The sequence below is a fragment of the Hoplias malabaricus genome, chromosome 7 (genome assembly GCF_029633855.1).
Source record: "Hoplias malabaricus isolate fHopMal1 chromosome 7, fHopMal1.hap1, whole genome shotgun sequence".
Lineage (NCBI taxonomy): Eukaryota > Metazoa > Chordata > Actinopteri > Characiformes > Erythrinidae > Hoplias > Hoplias malabaricus.
The window spans coordinates 29,660,340-29,674,667 of record NC_089806.1 but is presented as its reverse complement, the minus strand read 5'-3'; the positions used below and the strand labels follow the sequence as shown (position 1 = coordinate 29,674,667).

At 41.4% G+C, this 14,328-nt stretch overlaps 1 long non-coding RNA gene across 1 annotated transcript; it reads left to right on the top strand.

Moving 5' to 3' along the window:
* Positions 1–598: 598 nt before the first annotated feature.
* On the top strand, positions 599–2,330 carry LOC136702826 (uncharacterized). Its single transcript, XR_010803951.1, has 3 exons — positions 599–658; positions 1,115–1,756; positions 1,869–2,330. It is a non-coding gene; the product is annotated as an uncharacterized lncRNA (long non-coding RNA).
* Positions 2,331–14,328: the final 11,998 nt, after the last annotated feature.

Genomic DNA, 14,328 nt, shown 5'->3' with positions numbered 1-14,328 from the left:
GGAGTTGGACATCCAACCCCGCCCACATCCAACCCCGCCCTCTCACCACGTCAGAAGCCACGCCCGTGCCCAGTGACTTTTCTATGTCCCAAATAGTGCTCTAGTCACTAATAGTACACTATTTTAAGGTAGTGTCCGAAATCGTTCCCTACCCTCGTGAATTCGAACACAGCTCATGCTCGCGCCCTAAAAACTCTCAAACAGAACGTTTTTACGGAAAAAGTAACGGCGCACGTTATGTCGGTGAGTAAAAACATTTAGTTTGTAAGTATAATTACAAAGCTCGTTGTTGTCAGTGTTTTTGCTAGATACACGAACACGTTATAAATACGTTATTTCAGTATGTACCAGTAGGGTCATAGATAAATACACGAATATTCAACTGCGGCATGCGTGTCGTATGTGGTTGATTTAGCCAAATAATTAACAGAGTTACTGATATTTAATTACACACAGAAAAAACTTGCTTATAATATTGCCTCCGTGTAAGTAACAAGACTTTTGACTTAAAGAAAAGCTCACAAATGTAGTTACAATGAACATGAATATCACAGATAAACTGTAATCTCCTTTAATGTTTTATTGTTTTATTTTTTCAGCGTCCACGTTCAGGCCACTTTTGACCCTTCAATGTTCAGTGTTCTCAGCTGTATCTATGGTATGTTTCAGTATGCACTCTACATGGCCCTTGGTTGGCCTTTTGACTTCAGTCAGGTGATTACTTCAGATTAGGACTTTTTTGAGGATATTCCAGTAAGGCTTTAAACTGCATTCTGAACTTTGTCATTTTTCTGTTAGAGTGACATCCCACAGCTCCGTAGGTGGTGGTGCCGATTACTTTTAGGGAGCATGTGACCTGCAGGATTTATACACCTGTTACTAAATAACAAACAAAAATATTTACACACACATGCAGCTTTCTCTTTAGACACATTGTACATTGTACTGTGATGTTTTGCATTTTGGAGAGAGCACTTGTTAAAGTCATTGTATTGAGTTATTTACATTGGTTTTGTTTCATTGGTAAATTGCAAACAACGTAATGTTTGTAAATGTAGCTGACAAACCGAATTTTCAGTTAACTTACATCATTTAAATTCCAACTGTATTTTAGAACGGTGAGCTCTAATGAACAAGGAAAGGCCAGTAAACAGAAGAAGGGAAAGACTGAGGAGCGTTCAAGGTCTGATGGTTTATTTGAATTTATAAGGACACATGTCAGTGTGTAACCAGTGTGACTTAAAAGCAGTTATTTACAGCATCTGATGAGCTCAAATTAGACATGGTCCATTGTTAAATAGTATTTATATTAATTTCAGTCTGGATTTCACCTTGTTTTTTTCTGTTAACAGTAAAGGAGACAGAATGTTTACCGTCTCCATTGAGCAGGTGTTTGTGTCTGTTCTTGAAGATGAACTGGGGATTTCAACTTTCATTTTGCTTAATGTGCAATAGTCTTCACAAATGAGAAAACTGGGGTTTGTTTTAATATATTAATTGGGATGTAGGTTCTGTGGTAAATTTATATTTAGCTTTTTTGTTTCACTAAATTTAAATAAACTGTAAAACAGTATCTGCACTCTTCTATAACGTCTTTAACAGATGCCCCTCACGGTCCTGGAGCAGATTCTATTAGAGGTCGTCCTGGAATAGGGTGACCACGCTTTTTTAAAGCTCTCACTGGTGTGTCGCCTCTTCCAGGACACTGTTGGAAGACAATCATTCCGGGCCCAAGCACATTTTCAGTGGCTTGACAGTAAGTATAAAGTGCATTATTGTATTTCAGTAAACTTTATTTTAAGATGTTTGTATTCCTTATAAGAAGAGGTGGTAATCTGATTATTAATTCTCTAATTCGACACGTACAGCTGTTGTGACTTGGAAACTCTACAGCACAGAATACAAACAACAGTTTCACACAGTGTATGGACTGGAGCGCTGCCTGTGCCGTAGAGAGACGTATAAAGACTGTTTACTGGGTTTGTGAACTGCGTATGAAGTTTGAGAATTGTTTCTTTTGCCAGTGGTTGCAAAAAAGTTGACAAATAAATGTTTTATGATCAGAAGATTTTGTTGAAATTTTGCAGTCAAATGCAGTGTTGCTGGCTTTGATAATAATAATAATAATAATAATAATATAATAATAATAATATAAATATATATTAATTATACAGCATTTTTCAAGGAATCAAAGCATTGTGCATGCATTACGATACAGAGTACAAAGAACATCAAAAGACAGACAAGATAAGGAAGTAAAATAAGAGAACAAGTATGCTTCTGTTTATTATTTGTTGTCCACAACAAACAAGTTTATGAAGATTTGTGTGTGTGTGTGTATATATATATAGATATATATATAAAATGTTGTTAAGACTTGAAAATAAAATAATAAAACTACTGTGCCAGTTTTTCCTTGTCTTTAATACAGACTCCACACCCGTGACTTCACCACATTTTAGAGTTCTACATGCCAATGCCAATAAGGAGATTCTATTTGACTATATTTCAAGCGACCGCGACTGTAGGGAGTTGTAAATGGAGTGCTAAGTTGTGTAATGTGTTTCTCTTTCTTCTTATTGAAACCAATCCTGCACGACTGGACTTCTAAACATGTGTTATATATTTTACTGCAGCATTTTCTTCACTCGGACATTTGGAATATTGTCATTAGAATCATTATCTCTTTAGTCTTTACTTTTATTTCACAGCCTGGCTAATTACCCTTAGACATCTCTAATTACTCACAGGCAGTAATTATTAGTCATTTATGAAATAAGTGGTACCTCTAATATTTGTGAATACTTATTTGTCTGAAACGCAAAACACAGACGTTTAAAAACATATGAAAATTGTATAAGCTTCTAATAAATTGTATGCAGACAAACAGCATCACCTATGGAAATCTGTGCGTTCTTAAAATGAGAAGATGTTCATGACCAGGCAGCGATGCTTATATTTTCAAGGCACTGTACACTTAATAGCACTGGATTTTATTATTGTTTTGCAGTCAGCTGTGCACTACATACACTACATAACAATCCATCATGTCATAGTTGGCATAACATTACCACTCGTTGTGGCTGAGTATGACCATTACGAATAATAAAATTAACGATTTTTGGGACAAGATATTAACTGAATGGAGAACAGTATTTGAATGAATCCTGAAGGATATCCTCCGTTCACTCTACCATTCACAATAATAGTCTGCCAAGCACTGACAACAACGACAAAAGTTAAATCAAATCAGATATAAATCAGGTAATGTTTTTAACAGATGCCCTCAGCGGAAAAACAAAAAAGCACCTGAACAGTGTAATAATTAATAAAAGACGTTATATGCGTATTTAATGTGCTACTCAGTGTCGCTAAACATGTCTGCGTTCAAGTGCCACACAGTGCTTATTGAACACGTCAGTATTAGAAGGCGTGGCTGGATGTGGGCGGAGTTGGATGTCGGAGGAGTTGGATGTCCAACCCCGCCTTCTTACAGGCTGCAGCGAGACATACTTGGGGGAGACTCGCAGTAGACTGATATCCCTGCTGTGGCAAGCTTTCTCTCAGCAGAGCCAAAAGAAAAGCACCCTTTGAACGGAGTGTAACTGTTACATTCCGATAATTAACGGTGCTAAGTGACTGATGAATATGTATGTGCTAGTTTGAATAGAGGGCATTTTACATTGTTCTAATCAAATCAAATCTACACTGTTTTAAGACAGTGAGTCACATGCTCAGTTGCTAAGATTAGCCTGCTTTGTTTAGGCTGGTTAGCTGATCATGCTTTGAGCTGATTGCATGTGAATGCTGGACTCATTGAAGGTGTTTTTTCCCTTTATTTCTTTATCTTTTTTTAATTTAATGTATGCTGCCAAGCAATGTTTAATTTTTTTTATTAAATGTATGCTGTCAAGCAATGTTAAAAGTGTGCTCCAGTTTAGGTTAGCTTTGTTAGCAGTGTTATATTTGGTACACCAACAGGTGGCAGTAATATACTCTTTTTCAATGTTCTTTTTATTATGAAAATATACAAAATGGATGATGTAGTAGAAAAATATTAAGTAAGGGTATATTTTTATAAGGGCATGTTTTTATCCATCCATCCATCCATTATCCACCGCTTATCCGGGTCCGGGTCGCGGGGGAAGCAGTCGGAGCAAAGAACCCCAGACCTCCCTCTCCCCAGCCACCGACGCCAGCTCCTCCGGGGGTATACCGAGGCGTTCCCAGGCCAGTCGAGACATATAGTCTCTCCAGCGTGTTCTTGGTCTGCCCCGGGGCCTCCTCCCCGTTGGACATGCCCGGAACACCTCTCCAGGAAGGCGTCCAGGAGGCATCCGAACCAGATGCCCGAACCATCTCAACTGGCTCCTCTCGACGTGGAGGAGCAGCGGCTCCACTCCGAGTCTCTCCCGGATGTCCGAGCTCCTAAACCTGTCTCTAAGGGAGAGTCCAGACATCCTGCGGAGAAAACTCATTTCAGCCGCTTGTACCCGCGATCTCGTTCTTTCGGTCACTACCCAAAGCTCGTGACCATAGGTGAGGGTTGGGACGTAGATTGACCGGTAAATCGAGAGCTTTGCTTTTCTGCTCAGCTCTTTCTTCACCACAACGGACCGGTACAGAGCCCGCATTACTGCTGACGCTGCACCGATCCGCCTGTCAATCTCACGCTCCATCTTTCCCTCACTCGTGAACAAGACCCCGAGGTATTTAAACTCCTCCACTTGAGGCAGGATCTCACTTCCAACCTGGAGAGAGCACTCCACCCTTTTCCGACTGAGTACCATGGACTCGGACTTGGAGGTACTGATCCTCATCCCTACCGCTTCACACTCGGCTGCAAACTGGTCCAGCAAGAGCTGGAGGTCCCGGCTCGATGAAGCCAACAAGACCACATCATCTGCAAAAAGCAGACATGGGATCCTGAGACCACCAAACCGGACACCCTCCGCCACTTGGCTACGCCGAGAAATTCTGTCCATAAAAATTGTGAACAGAACCGGTGACAACGGGCAGCCCTGACGGAGTCCAACTCCGACTGGAAACCAGTCGGACTTACTGCCAGCCATACGAACCAGACTCCTGCTCTGTTTGTACAGGGACTGGATAGCTCGTAACAAAGAGCCCAGTACCCCATACTCCCTGAGCACCCCCCACAGAATACCCAGAGGGACACGGTCGAATGCCTTCTCCAGATCCACAAAACACATGTAGACTGGTTGAGCAAACTCCCATGCACCCTCCAGGATCCTAGCGAGGGTAAAGAGCTGGTCCTGTGTTCCACGACCGGGGCGGAATCCGCATTGTTCCTCCTGGATCCGAGGTTCAACTATCGGTCGGACTCTCTTCTCCAGTACCCCCGCATAGACCTTACCGGGGAGGCTGAGGAGTGTGATCCCCCTATAGTTGGAACACACCCTCCGATCCCCCTTTTTAAAAAGGGGAACCACCACCCCAGTCTGCCAGTCCAGAGGCACTGCCCCCGATGTCCACGCGATGTTGCAAAGACGTGTCAACCAGGACAGCCCCACAACATCCAGAGCCTTGAGGAACCTGGGGTGAACCTCATCCACCCCCGGGGCCCTACCGCCAAGGAGTTTCCCTACCACCTTGGCCACTTCAGCCCCAGTGATAGACGAGCCCCCCCCCGGGGTCCCCAAGCTCTGCTTCCTCTGCGGAAGACGTGCCGGTGGGATTGAGAAGATCCTCGAAGTATTCCTTCCACCGTCTGGTGACGTCCCCAGTCGAGGTCAACAGTTCCCCACCCCCACCATATACAGTGTTGGTGGAAAACTGCTTTCCCCTCCTGAGTCGCCTGACGGTTTGCCAGAAACTTCTCGGAGCCGACCGAAAGTCGTTTTCCATGTTCTCACCGAACTCCTCCCACACCCGAGTTTTTGCCTCAGCGACTGCCGAGGCTGCGAGCCGCTTGGCTCCTCGGTATCTGTCGGCTGCCTCCGGAGTCCCCTGAGCCAACCAGGCTCGATAGGACTCTTTCTTCAGCTTGACAGCCCCCCTCACCCGGGGTGTCCACCACCGAGTGCGGGGATTGCCACCCCGACAGGCACCGACAACCTTGCAGCCACAGCTCCGTTCAGCCGCCTCAACAATGGAGGTCCGGAACATGGCCCACTCGGACTCAATGTTACCAGCCTCCCCCGGGATGCAGTCGAAGCTCTGCCGGATGTGGGAGTTGAAGATCTTTCTGACAGGTTCCTCTGCCAAACGTTCCCAGCAAACCCTCAACACACGTTTGGGCCTGCCAGGTCTGTCCGGCATCCTGCCCCGTCATCTGATCCAACACACCACAAGGTAGTGATCAGTTGACAGCTCAGCGCCTCTCTTCACCCGAGTATCCAGAACATATGGCCGCAGGTCAGATGATACGACTATAAAATCGATCATCGAAATGCGGCCTAGGGTGTCCTGATGCCAGGTGTACTTGTGGACACCCTTATGTTCGAACATGGTGTTCGTAATGGACAAACTGTGACGAGCACAGAAATCCAATAACTGAACACCACTCGGGTTCAGATCAGCGGGGCCGTTCCTCCCAATCACGCCCCTCCAGGTCTCACTGTCATTACCCACGTGAGCATTGAAGTCCCCCAGCAGAACAATGGAGTCCCCAGAATGAGTGTTCTCCAGCACTCCCTCTAGGGTCCCCAAGAAGGCATGGTACTCTGAACTGCTGTTCGGTGCATAAGCACAAACAACAGTCAGAGCCCTTTCCCCAACCCGAAGGCGCAGGGAAATTACCCTCTCGTCCACTGGGGTAAACCCCAACGTACAGGCGCTAAGCCGGGGGGCTATGAGTAAGCCCACACCTGCCTTACGCCTCTCACCCTGGGCAACTCCAGAGTGAAAGAGCATCCAGCCCCTCTCGAGGAGATTGGTTCCAGAGCCCATACTGTGTGTCGAGGTGAGCCCAACTATATCTAGTCGGTACCTCTCAACCTCGCGCACCAGCTCAGGCTCTTTTCCCACCAGAGAGGTTACGTTCCATGTTCCAAAAGCCAGTTTCAGTAACCGAGGATCGGAACGCCAGGGCCCCCGACCCCGACCACCACCCGATCCACAATGCACCAGACCCGGATTACTACCTCTCCCACAGGTGGTGGGCCCATGGGAGAGTGGACCCATGTATCCCCTTCGGGCTAAGCCCGGCCGGACTCCATAGGTGAAAGTCCGGCCACCAGGCGCTCGCCAAGGAGCCCCTCCCCCAGGCCTGGCTCCAGGGTGAGGCCCCGGTAACCCTGCTCCGGGCAAGGGAGGCTGTGTCCTCGTTGTCTTTTTCATCTGTGTCTTTATGGATCACTCTTTGTCTGGCCCATCACCTAGGACCAATTTGCCTTGGGAGACCCTACCAGGGGCTATTGCCCCCGACAACATAGCTCCTAGGCTCACGCAGGCACGCAAACCCCTCCACCACGTTAAGGTGGTGATCCAAGGAGGAGCATGTTTTTATTACAATTTTATTTTCTAGTGTTACTGTGTAAAATTAATTAAATTAGATTATTGTGATATGTACTGTTTATAACGATGCTGTAAAAATAATTTAATAATTATGTGAATAGATGCAACTATAAAAATATGAATGTTAATTAGTATTGAGTATATATTAATACTGAACATTTTGTAAGTTTTCCACTGCAAGTCTTCCATTGTTCTAATGGGTTAAGTACAACATGTTGACATGTCTACAGTTCAGCATTTGGAGTATTTATTTATTTAACTTATATTTATTAATTATAAAAACAGTTAATTTATAAATATTTAATTCATTTAATTAAAGTTATGTCTGGATAATACAAATTGCAATAGTGTATAGTAATGAACATTTGGTGTATTCAGGCTACATTTTTAGAAGGATGTCCAAAATTTAAATTATGTGATAAATATAGACATTAATAAGTATAGAAAAACATATCGGGATCACATTTTTGGCCAGTATGGCCATCTCTTACCCAGTATATTGTTCTTGATGATCAACCATTTTCAGTCATCAACAACCAGGGATTTCTGTGCCTTCTTCATGCGTTAGAGACCAAGTATGAAATTCCCAGCCATTATCATATAATGGAAACTGTCTTACCAAAGATGCACAACACTATACAAATGCGTATCCAGAGCTTGATGCTCATGTTACTAACATATAGATAGATAAATACTTTATTTATCCCAGGGGGAAATTCAAATTATTGGTAATGTTGGAAAATGCTAAATATAAAATGGACAGTTACAGAAATGAACAATAATGTTTTTAGTTAAACAAAAATATTTGAATTAATTGCTACATTACTACACAATGCTCCTGATTGCTTAATTGTAAGTAAGTATCAGTATAGGTATTGCAAGTACAAAAATACACATGTAAAAAAATGTATTTATGCATTCATTTCACAAATCAATTTTGTCACTATGCGAAATAAAATGACAGACACTAAACATTTAATTTTTATTTCTTAAATGTAGTATAACAATGCAAATTATGCTCCATTTCCTTGTATAAATATTTGAAAAAACATTCTCTTGTAGCTGGACCAGATTAAATTAAAAAAGATAAATATTCCTGAAAAAAAGACAATGCACATTATTGTGTACGTTTCTTGTATAACATTTTGGAATGTAATGATCTGCTATTTAATTAAAATGAAAAGAACTGCACTATTCTAAATGCTTTAAAAAAACATTCATAATTGTAAGTCAAAGTAAACATACAAGCAGGTCATTTGATTGCTGTGACTCTTAGCACTGTTGGTTTAGGTTTGTGAAGTCACCATAGTGCTCAGAGCACTCGCAGTGCTCAAATCAGCAGCTTTCTGTGCTTTTAGGTTATGTAAAAGGCTCTTGTAATGTTAAAACGTAAGCTGGAGCTCTTATAGGTGGGATAAATCAGAAATTGTACCAAAAGACTTAAAAGTGACATTATTCACTATTCAAATCATAAAACACTTTATATAAAATTACGATGTTTCCTACGTGTTTGTAAATTATGAAAAAAAAAAAACTAGAATTTCATACATTTATTTTCTGTAGCTGCTTGTCCAGTTCAGGAAGCCTACCCTACCTGTAGCAGGGCTCAAACCCACAACCCCAGGAACCTGGAGCTGTGTTACAGCGACTCTACATGTCGCACCACCATCCTGCCATATTGCACATTTATTCTTACTAAGTCATTTCTGGCAGTCAGAGTAGGCAAACCACAAGGGTTCTAGGTGGAGATTTATAGGTTTATAGCCAAGTATTGGAAAATCATTGCCCATGTCCAATGTAATCACTTTAATCCCCACCTGTTGGGTGGTAACCAATTGAATTCATTCTGCCTTGAAGGAAGTACTGCCTCAGGAACCATTTTGATTAGAATCTTGCACACGAGTGTTAAAGTCAGAGGCCAAATTTAGTTGCTGTACAGTGATGATAAACACATTTCATATTTCACTTACACACATGTACACATGCAGTGTACATTGAATTTATATTTCAGTGCCTATGGTCCACCAGACTAGGTAAAGCCAGTAGAGTATGAAAACATTTCTGCTGAAGCCAGCAGCCAAGAGGCAAGGTGGGTCGATGGCGTGCTATTTGCACCCAATCCTTTTTACGGTATGAGCTATGGCTGCATGAATAATTAAAGGGATCAATCCAGAGGTAGCAAAAGCTATTATCCCTATTGATCCCAAAGCTCAGCTGTATAGAACTGTAAATCCCTGGATGATGTCGAGATGTTATATTTTCATTATATTGCTGGAAAACTAAGACCAAGCTTTTGAGACCAAAACTCCATCAGTCCACCTCCCAAAGTCCCAGACATATGATGACACTATTGATTTTTAATTGATCAGGCTAGATTAGATATTTTCACTATTTATTCATGTTCATCAGATTAATTTTTTTCCCCTGATCATTGTCATTGTTGAAGGAAAGTGTGCACTAATTGACTCCTAGAGCCACTACACTGCTGTGAATGTGAGGCATGGGAAAGGCCATTAAGATTCCTCTGTACTACACACACGTATATCACTGGAAACTTGGGAGTGTATTGATTAACTTCTGGGTTTTTTTGTTTTGAATTTTAATTTTCTTTCTGTGCCTTGGTAATTTTTCTTCCTTTCAATGTCTTTCCCTTTCCTTTTTTTCAACTACTTTCCATTCCAGTGTTTCTTTTCCATTTTTTCATTCCTTAAGTCTCCTTGTGCTGCGACTCCTGCAAAAGGTTGGATTATGAGGCAACCTTTACATTGAGATTATTTGTTTTACAGATTCTGAGTGTCTCATCTGAAACAAATTTGTATGTAGTAAACAAAGAAAAATTGGAAATAATTTTTTAGGCTGCTCATTTTAATGATGCACTAGTCAATTTACTTAAGTGCACAGGTTGTTATAGATCCTGGTTCTGCTTCATGTCTGATTTCAGCCTGCAATCTACAGTAAGAGCTGTATTGAAAGCTGTATCTTACTTTTAAGTGAAGAAAAACGATGAGTAGATGTGGGGTTATCTGAGTTAAAAGTGGATGGACAAGGCATGCACCAGATGTTGGCATCTGTAAATAGATCTCATCTCATACATGCTGTATATATCTATGTGTGTTTGTGTGAGTGAGTTAGTGTGTGTGTGTGTTAGTGGTTTTAGATTCTGGCTGCCATGTCATTCAGTCAGGTGGACAGCTACACACAAAATGCTGCCACAACCTGAACCAGCTTATATACTTGGAACACTCAAATCACCTGATATATCAGCAACAATCTATATTTGGTCTGTGTCAGCATGTGTATGTGTCAGATGAGTCATGCCCTGTCAGACAAAAAAACCCACTATAAATCACTGAAGTGAAAATCACTGACAAACCAGACATTTATTCAAATGTCATAGCATTCTAACATCATGTTAAACATGTACAATAAATGTACATGTTAAAATAAATAGAGAAATAAAAATAAATAATCTATGCACCAAGACGTATACTGTTTACCCATTACAATATGCCTGTTTGAGCAGAAAAACAAATCTTTTCTTTGTGGTGTCAAAAGCAAGGAAAATGGAAGAGGAACTTGAGGAACTGAGTTTCTAGCAGAACAACTGATTTAGAATAGGTTGTGATGTAATTAAGGTACAAAAAAATATTGCTGAATTTCATTAGCATTAAAAAAACACTGTGATTATTCATTCAGTCATTCATTATCTATAACCACTTATCCAGTTCAGGGTCGCGGTGGGTCTGGAGCCCACCTGGAGTCATTGGGGGCAAGGCATGAACACAGCCTGGAGCGGGTATCAATCTTTCACTCATTAACACCTTTGGACACTTTTGATTAGCCAGTCCACCTAGCAACATGTGTTTTTGGACTGTGGGAAGAAACTGGAGCACCTTGAGGAAACCCACACAGACATGGAGAGAGCACATCAAACTCCTCACAGACCTGGTGCGGGACTTGAACCCACAATCTCCAGGTCCACCGTGCTGCCCTACACTTTGACTAGATTATTAATATATTTAAAAAGTAGAGAGATGACAAAATTATTATAACTTTACATTTTACAATAAAATTACAATTTAACACACAGTGATTAATCAGTGGATTAGGAATATTTTAACTACATTCTTGTCCAATAATCCATAATTGTCCATTGACCATGCAGGAACACTTTGTAGTTATACATTTACAGATTGTAGTCCACCTGTTTCTCTGCAGGCTAATGTATTTATTCCCATTTCATTCTGCTCTTCAATCTTGAGGACCACCACAGCGCAGGGTTGATTTGTGTGGTGGATCATTTTCAGTGCTGCAGTGACACTGACATGGTGCTGTTAAGAGTGGATGAGACACAGCAGTGCTGCTAGTGTTATTAAAGCCCTCAGTGTCACTGCTGGACTGAGAATAGTCCATCAACCAAAAATATCCAGCCAACAGCATCCTATGTCCAATCATGGAGGACAAAGGAAAACCAACACAAACTGTGCAGCAACACATAAGTTACTGTCTCTGCCTATACATCTACAACGTGGACCACCAAGGTAGGTTTGTCTGTCAGAATGGACACTGGGCATGTTGTTCAACAACTCAAGCAGCACTGCTGTGTCTGATCCATTGATCAGCGTCACTGCAGCACAGAGAATGATCCACCACTGAAATCATACATGCTCTGTGGTGGTTCATGTGGGGATCACTAATCCAACGATCATTCAGTGTATGTAAATGCTAAAAATCACCCTCTGATCATTGACTAATCCCTTGTTTCATTTAAATGTCATTATCTGGAAATATTTCCAGCAAAATACCCTAATCTAAAAGTGTAAAAAACACAGCATAGACATTCTAAAAAGATTAACAACGAGGGGGTCTTTAAGAAATATGTGCTTTCTTAGAGGATTAATGTCCTCCTTGAATTAATGTCCATTTCAAAGGCAGTCTAGAAGTATTGGAAAGGGATTTGATTATTACTGATTTAATAGCCAACAGTAATGTGGTTATCAGTAATTCAGAACTCTCCAAACTCTGTTAATAATTCTGCAGGAATAATATAGACACACAGATATAAAGGGTTTGGGGTGGTGGTGGTTGACCGCCTTAAATAATATAGAATTTAAGCTAGACAAACATAAAATATAGAGTGCGCAATCAGTCATGTCAAATGTACACTTTATCCAGAGCACAGGGACAAAGAGGACAATTATGGCTCATCTGTGCATCATGTATCATACCCATGTACGGCTTCACTGGGAGAGTTAGTAATGGGCGAAGGACAGATCACAGGTCTGAAATTTTGAATCAGTAGAGCTCGCAGAGGTGACTCAGTGTCATTGTAAAAGTGCAGGACAGCTGGCTTTTACAAGCTCTCTGACTCCAGCCAATTAAAAATCCCATTTCACCCTCAATAACGCTTTATTATATGGATGGGTGAGTTCATCTTCCACCTACAAATGGGTGGACACACACACGCACACATACACACAGATTTTGTCTGGAAATGCATGCTTAAATGTACCAGCAGAGGTTGTTAACTATATAAAGAGTAGCTGAACTTTGCTAATATTAAAGGACACGATAGCTGACATTGTCTCCAGCTCTGAAACAGACATGGATACTTGATTAGGGAATGTCATCTGTAGTACTTCAAGCAATAGTTGAAATAATTTAAGTTTGCGGATAATAGCAAATCCAAACATGAAGGGATATTCCATCCAAACTGCAAAATTGCAAAACATAAAAAAGGTGCACCATCCAACATTTTAAACATTAATATAGCAACAAACAAATCATTTCTATGTAAAGACACAGTGGAGCAAATGTGGAAACTTTGCTTTGGTTTTGCCCTCCCAAAATAGACAAGACAATGACAGCAAACACAGCTGTGCATGCTAGGTGGCCGGGTGCAGTCAGTAGAAAGTGACATCCAAATATTCTCCTAGTGGAATGGAAAAGAAAAAACAAAAAACATCAGCACCTTCTTCTGCTAAATAAGCCTCTTGACAGAGAAAAATACACGACAGAAATTACACTGGACATGGAAAAGAGGATTTTCACACCTGAAAATGTTCAGGTGTGGCTCAGAAACAAATGCTCATTTTCCACTGCAGGGCCAAATGGTTTCTAAAAAAGGAACCCCGGCTGGCAAGCCTTAATATGATGAAATTACCCTAAATTAAAAAATATTGTTAAAAAAGCAAAAAAAAAAAAAAAAGTTTATTACCCTACACATAGGTCACCATTGTTGTTTTTGTGGAGGCCCACAATGGGTAGTGAGGTCAAATGTTTAACCTTTGCACTGGAACATACAGGACCACTGTTCAGCCTTTTTTAGTTTGATTCAGAACCCAACATTTCGAAAACCACTGACGCGACACACACCAGAGGAGTCAAAATAATGATGAGAGTGGGCCAAAATTCATTAATTGACATTAAATGAGAAACAAACTCCTTGGACTATATGGAGTTGGTCCGCCAGATTCTTCAATGCCCGCTAAGTCTGAACTTTCACTTTCAGGGTCCATTAACAAGGCAGAAGAATCTGATAGTAAACATTGTGGGCTGAATCCTGGGAGAGAATCAGTGTATGTTCACATTGTTTCCCACGGTCTTTGCTCCTTATTCTGGGGCTTTAGGGTTTCTTATGTGAGACACTTGAATTGCATTGCAATCTATATTTAAAACCAACAGCATCAGTCCAGTCTGTCAGCAGTTGTGGTTTACTGAATAAATTCAATGATTTCAGAGTGAAATGATGAGAGCAGAGCTGCGGGGCTTTTGGAGCTATGTTCGTCACTCACTGCTTTCCTAATTATGGTCCTAACACGTAGTGTAGGACCATATTGTAATTGCTCG